Source organism: Bos javanicus, chromosome 1 (assembly GCF_032452875.1).
Source record: "Bos javanicus breed banteng chromosome 1, ARS-OSU_banteng_1.0, whole genome shotgun sequence".
NCBI lineage: Eukaryota > Metazoa > Chordata > Mammalia > Artiodactyla > Bovidae > Bos > Bos javanicus.
Genome location: NC_083868.1, coordinates 116,434,920 through 116,441,841, shown reverse-complemented (window position 1 = coordinate 116,441,841; position 6,922 = coordinate 116,434,920). Strand labels below are relative to the sequence as shown.

The window sequence follows — 6,922 nt, the reverse complement described above, 5'->3', positions numbered from 1 at the left end:
CAAACAATAATGAAAAGTTTATAGATTCAAAGAAGGGACTGGTGGTTGCCATTAAGTGGTGGGTGAAGGGTGGGTAGAATGGGTGAAGGGAGTCAAAAGGTACACACTTTCAGTTATAAAATATTCTGGAGATGTAATTTACAGCATGATTACTATAGTTAATGATACTGTATTGCACATTTGAAAGTTGGTATGCTAAGAATAAATTTTTAAAATTCTCATCACAAAGAAGAAAGAAATATGTAACTATATGTAGTGATGGACATACATTAACTAGACTTATTGCAGTGGTCATTTCACAATATTACACAAATATTGAATGTTGTACAGTTGAGCCTAATATAAAGATACATGTCAATTATATCTATCATTAAAAAAAGAAAGAAGCCTTCGTGGTCCAGTGGTTAAGACTCCATGCTTCCAAGAAGGGAGTGTGGATTCATCCTTGATTGGGGAACTAAGATCCCACACGACATGTAGTGCTGCCAAAATAAAAAGACCACCTGATGCCATTTTCTTAATGAAAAGAACCTGAACTGTTTTTGTTTGCTTGTTTATTTCATTTTGCTTTTATTCTCTCACTTAAATATTGATGTTATAATGATTACTAATGATTAGATATCTCATTTCACAAGCAAGTAATAGTAAAATAAACTTTAAGATTACAGCCTAATTGGAATGAGAAATCTAAATCTTTGGGTTATACACTGGAATATAAAGGTGAAAAAAGAGACATTGCATTCACAGATCCTGTGGATCTGTCTCTTGCTTCAACAGTGCTTGGATAGAACATACCCAGGGACACCCCTTACTCCAGCCTCCGATTATCCTCCAACTATATTCTTCTAGTCGCAACTTTCAGAATCAGCCACTCAGCTGTCCTCAATCACTGGGCCAAGTCAACACCATTTTTTGAGCTTAAATTCTTATTACTGATCAACCATGAGCTCCCACATTCATAGGAATTATTACACCAAGGTTGAGGCCACTGTCATAGCCTCCTGGTCAACATGCATCTGCAGGCCTCCTACACCTCCCTCTCTTTGGGCTTCTATTTCAACCTTGACAATGTGGCTGTGTAGGGTGTGGGCCACTTGTTCCATGAATTGGACGAGGAGGAGCATGAAGGCACCCAGCGTCTCTTGAAAATGCAAAACCAGTACAGCGGCCGCACCCTGTCCCACGACACACAGAAGCCATCTCAAGATGAGTGGGGTAAAACACAGGATACTATGGAAACCTCTCTTCTCTTGGAGAGGAACCTGAAGCGGGCCCTTTGGGATCTGCATGGCCTGAGTTCTGCCCATACAGACTCCCTACCTCTGACTTCCTGGAGAGCCACTTCCTAGGTGAGGAGGTGAAACTCATCCAGAAGATGGGTGACCACCTGACCAACCTCCGCAGGCTGGGCAAGAATCTCTTCTAAAGCCTCACCCACAACCACAACTAAGAGGCTTGGAGCCCAGGGGCCTTTGAGGAGTCTCTCTGGTATAAGGACTTCTGCCTGAAGCCCCCTCTCTGCAGCCACTTGGCAGCTTTTTAACCACCTTGGAGCATTCTCCCGAGGCTTAGACCAAATAGAAACCATAAAGATTTTTGCAGCAAGAAAAGAATATCTGTCTTATATTAAACAAACACAATCATCAGGCCTTTGATGCTGTTTTTCCCCATTAACATTTCTGACATCAGAACATAAAACGAGTTCCCACAAAGAAAATTTGATAAAAAACAACCAGGATACAAGCGTTGTTTTAAGAACACTATTCTTTTGATCCCCCAAGTCTAATGCTTGTCAGACACTTAGTAGCCACATAAAAATGTTTGCTTAATTGAGTTTACATGCCACATGATAAAAAAAATGCAAGTTAAATCTTGGACTCTGAAAACCATTATAGTTATTTCACAGATATCAATGATTCAAGGAAAGAGAAGGGATTATGACTGAACACAGATACGGACTGTAATAGCAACAAATGGAAGTAATGTTGCAAAAATTAATACTTTAGCTTTTATTAGCATTTGAATGGGCACAATAAAGAGTAATTTTTTTTTTCTTTCTGCCAGTGTTCTTTAAAAAGATGAGATAGAAGCAAATGTTTCAGGTAGATACAAGATTAAAGTCAGCTTCTTGGCTATTAGAAAGGGACATAGTTGTGTGTCTGCTAGTACAGATCCATAGAATTAGGGACTTAATTCCTACCTTTTCCCAGTTGAGTTCATGTGAGACTACAGAAGTCATAAGCCATCCTCAAAACTGAAGGCCTTTGCCTGGAGACTGGCTCCTGTAACCTTGAAGGAGACTCAGAACGTGAACCTCTTCATGCCTGCTCTCAAAAGAAGGGGAGCAGCCTGCCTGATACTTTATTTTGAGCTCTTCAACTAGGTAAATTCACTCCACCTGGAAGTTAGCATGCTAAAGATGGAGCATAAGACTGCTGTCTAGAAAAATCCCTCTTCCTAAAAAAATCAGAGAATCAGAAGTCGTTTTTGCTCTAGAGTATTTTAACACTTTTGTGTTAAATGTTTTGTGTTACTAGAATGTGTTTACATAGTCGACTCCTTTCCAAAGTCTAGATGGTAAGCAGGGCACATATTATCCCTATTTTTGTAATTAAAGAAGTTGAGATGCAGTAATAATGTGTAACAATCACTTGAAACTCATCTCATCAAAATGAATCGTAATCTAACACCCATCCTCCCCCAATATCTAACTGGTAGTTTCTCCAATACTTAGATAATAAGAAGTAATTCTTGATAATTCTCAGGTTGTAATCCTTTCAACTAAGTTGATTTCAACAGCCTTTTATCTACTTATCATGTAACTATGGAGTGGTGATGGAAGTAAAGTCCATGGTGTAAAGAGTAATATTGCATAGGAATCTGGAATGTTAGGTACATGAATCAGAGTAAATTGTAAGTAGTCAAACAGGAGATGGAAAGAGTGAACGTTGATATTTTAGGAATCAGTGAACTAAAATGGACTGGAATGGGTGAATTTAAGTCATATGACCATTATACCTACTACCGTGGGCAAGAATTCCTTAGAAGAAATGGAGCAGCTATCATAGTCAACAAAAGAGTCTGAAATGCAGTACTTGGGATGCAATCTCAAAAAGAACAGAATGATTTCTGTTCATTTCCAAGGCAAACCATTCACAATCACAGTAATCCAAGTCTATGCCCCGACCAGTAACGCTGAAGAAGCTGAAGTTGAATGGTTCTATGAAGACCTACAAGACCTTTTAGAACTAACACCCAAAAAAGATGTCTTTTTCATTATAGGGAATGGAATACAAAAGTAGGAAGTCAAGAGATACCTGAAGCAACAGGAAAATTTGGCCTTGGAGTAAAAAACGAAGTAGGGCAAAGGCTAACAGAGTTTTGCCAAGAGAATGCACTGGTCATAGCAAACACCCTCTTCCAACAACACAAGAGAAGACTCTACACATGGACATCACCATATGGTCAATACCAAAATTAGACTGATTATATTCTTTGCAGCCACAGATGGAGAAGCTCTATATAGTTAGCAAAAACAAGATCGGGAGCTTACCGTGGCTCAGATCATGAACTTCTTATTGCCAAATTCAGACTTAAATTGAAGAAAGTAAGGGAAACTACTAGACCATTTAGGTATCACCTAAATCAAATCCCTAATGATTATACAGTGGAAGTGAGAAATATTTTCAAGGGATTAGATCTGATAGACAGAGTACCTGAAGAACTATGGATGGAGGTTTGTGACTTTGTACAGGAGGCAGGGATCAAGACCATCCTTAAGAAAAAGAAATGCAAAAAGGCAAAATGGTTGTCTGAGGAGGCCTTACAAATGACTGTGAAAGAAGAGAAGTGAAAAGCAAAGGAGAAAAGGAAAGATATACCCATTTGAATGCAGAATTCCAAAGAATAGTAAGGAGAGATAAGAGAGCCTTCCTCAGTGATCAGTGCAAAGAAACAGAGGAAACAATAGAATGGGAAAGACTAGAGATCTCTTCAAGAAAATACCAAGGGTATATTTCATGCAAAAATGGGCACAATAAAGAACAGAAATGGTATGGACCTAACAGAAGCAGAAGATATTAAGAAGAGGTGGCAAGAATACACAGAAGAAATGTACAAAAAAGGTCTTCATGACCCAGATAATCACAATGGTGTGATCACTTACTGAGAGCCAGACATTCTGGAATGTGAAGTCAAGTGGACCTTAGGAAGCATCTCTACAAACAAAGCTAGTGGAAGTGATGGAATTCTAGTTGAGCTATTTCAAATCCTAAAAAAAGACGCTGTGAAAGTGCTGCACTCAAAATGTCAGCAAATTTAGAAACCTCAGCAGTTGCCACAGGCCAGGAAAGGTCAGTTTTCATTCCAATCCCAAAGAAAGGCAATGCCAAAGAATGTGCAAACTACTGCACAATTGCACTCATCTCATATATTAGCAAAGTAATGCTCAAAATTCTTCAAGCCAGGCTTCAACAGTACATGAACTGTGAACGTCCATATGTTCAAGGAACCAGAGATCAAACTGCCAACATCCATTAAATCATTGAAAAAGCAAGAGAGTTCCAGAAAAACATCTATTTCTGCTTTATTGACTATACCAAAGTGTTTGTGTGGATCACAATAAACTGTGGAAACTTCTTCAAGAGATGGGAATACCAGACCACCCTACCTGCCTCCTGAGAAATCTGTGTGTAGGTCAGGAAGCAACAGTTAGAACTGGACATGGAACAACAGACTGGTTCCAAAACTGGAAAGGAGTATGTCAAGGCTGCATATTGTCACCCTGCTTATTTAACTTACATGCAGAGTACATCATGAGAAATGCCAAGCTGGATGAAACACAAGGTGGAATCAAGATTGCCGGGAGAAATATCAATAACCTCAGATATGCAGATGACAGCACCCTTAAGGCAGGAAGCAAAAAAGAACAAAACAGCATCTTGATGAAAGTGAAAGAGAAGAGTGAAAAAGTTGCCTTAAAACTCAACGTTCAGAAAACTAAGATAATAGCATCCAGTCCCATCACTTCATGGCAAATATATGGGGAAACAATGGAAACAGTGATAGACAATTTTTTTGGGCTCCAGAATCACTGGCAGATAGTGACTGCAGCCATGAAATTAAAAGATGCTTGTTCCTTAGAAGGAAAGCTATGATCAACCTAGACAGCATATTAATAAGCAGAGACTGCTTTGCCAACAAAGGTCTGTATAGTCAAAGCTACGGTTTTTCCCGTAGTCATGTGTGGACATGAGAGTTGGACTGTAAAGAATGCTGAGTGCTGAAGAATTGATGCTTTTGGACTGTGGTGTTGGAGAAGACTCGTAAGAGTCCCTTGGATTGCAAGGAGAGCCAACCAGTCTACCTAAAGGAAATCAGTCCTGAATATTCATTGGAAAGACTGATGCTGAAGCTGAAACTCCAATATTTGGCCACCTGATGTGAAGAACTGACACATTAGAAAAGACTGATTCTGGGAAAGATTGAAGGCAGAAGGAGAAGGGAACAACAGAGAATTAGATGGTTGGATGGCATCATTGACTTGATGGACATTAATTTGAGTAAGCTCTGGGAATTGATGATGGACAGGGAGGCCTGGCATGCTGCAGTCCATGGGGTTGCAAAGAGTTGGACCTGACTGAGCGACTGAACTGAACTGAACTGAATGGGGGCTTCACATGTGGCGCTAATGGTAAAGAACCTACCTGCCAGTGCAGGAGACATAGAGATGTGGGTTTGATCCCTGGGTTGGGAAGATATCCTGGAGGAGGGTGTGGCAAAACCCACTCCAGTAATCTTGCCTAGAGAATCCCCATGGTCAGAGGGGCCTGACGGGCTACAGTCCATAGGATCACAAAGAGTAGGACATGACTGAGCGACTTATCTAGCTCACATCTATCTATGGGTGGAGAGGAGCAGTGAGGGAGCTTGGAGTGAGGAGGCTCTGGCAGAACCTGTTAGCCGCAGCCCTAGAGACACAAATGATAAGTCTCCTCTTCCTATACTGTGTGTCTCTAGTATCATAATTTGGGGTGAAATTGAGGAAGACTTTTAAAAATTAAATGTACACATCGTAAGCATAGCACTCAATTTTTATAAAAAATCCCATCTGCAACAATAAAGCAGCATAGTTTAAAATTTTTTAACAGAAATATAAACACACAGAATTGTATATCTCCTATAAGAAAACAGCTCAATAGATTTTTAGAAATTGAATATGTGTGTAACCAACACCAGATCAAAAATAGAACATTACCATCACTTCTGATCCCTTGTTCTCTTCTTATCATCTGAATTAAGAGAATATATTAATTTTTCAACTTTTTAATGAATGGGATCATACAGTATATATTCTTGTGTCTGGCTTCTTTTGCATAACATTATTTTTGTGATATGTGTCTTGCCTGGAAAATCCATGGACAGAGGAGCCTGGTAGGCTGCAGTCCATGGGGTCGCTAAGAGTCGGGAACGACTGAGCGACTTCACTTTCACTTTTCACTTTCATGCATTGGAGAAGGAAATGGCAACCCACTCCAGTGTTCTTGCCTGGAGAATCCCAGGGACGGGGAGCCTGGTGGGCTGCCGTCTCTGGGGTTGCACAGAGTCGGACACGACTGAAGCGACTTAGCAGCAGCAGCAGCAGCAGCATCCAAGGTATTATGTGTATTTGTAGATCATCCATTCTTATTAGTGTATTGTACTTCATTGTTTGAATACACTTGCTTTAGTTATCCATTCTACTTTTGATAGCATCTGTGTATTTTACAATTTGGAATTACTATGACTAGTACTGATACGAACATTCTTATTCAATGTCTTTTGGTGGACAAATGTACTTACTTCTCCTATCTATCCTACTTACTTCTCCTGTCTTCTCCTACACTTATATGTGGAGTGTTATTGCTGGCTCAGAGGCAGGCAA

The 6,922-nt window shown here is 39.9% G+C and overlaps 1 pseudogene; it reads left to right on the top strand.

Moving 5' to 3' along the window:
- Positions 1–942: 942 nt before the first annotated feature.
- Positions 943–1,535, top strand: LOC133254714 (ferritin light chain-like; annotated as a pseudogene).
- The last annotated feature ends 5,387 nt before the right edge of the window (positions 1,536–6,922 follow it).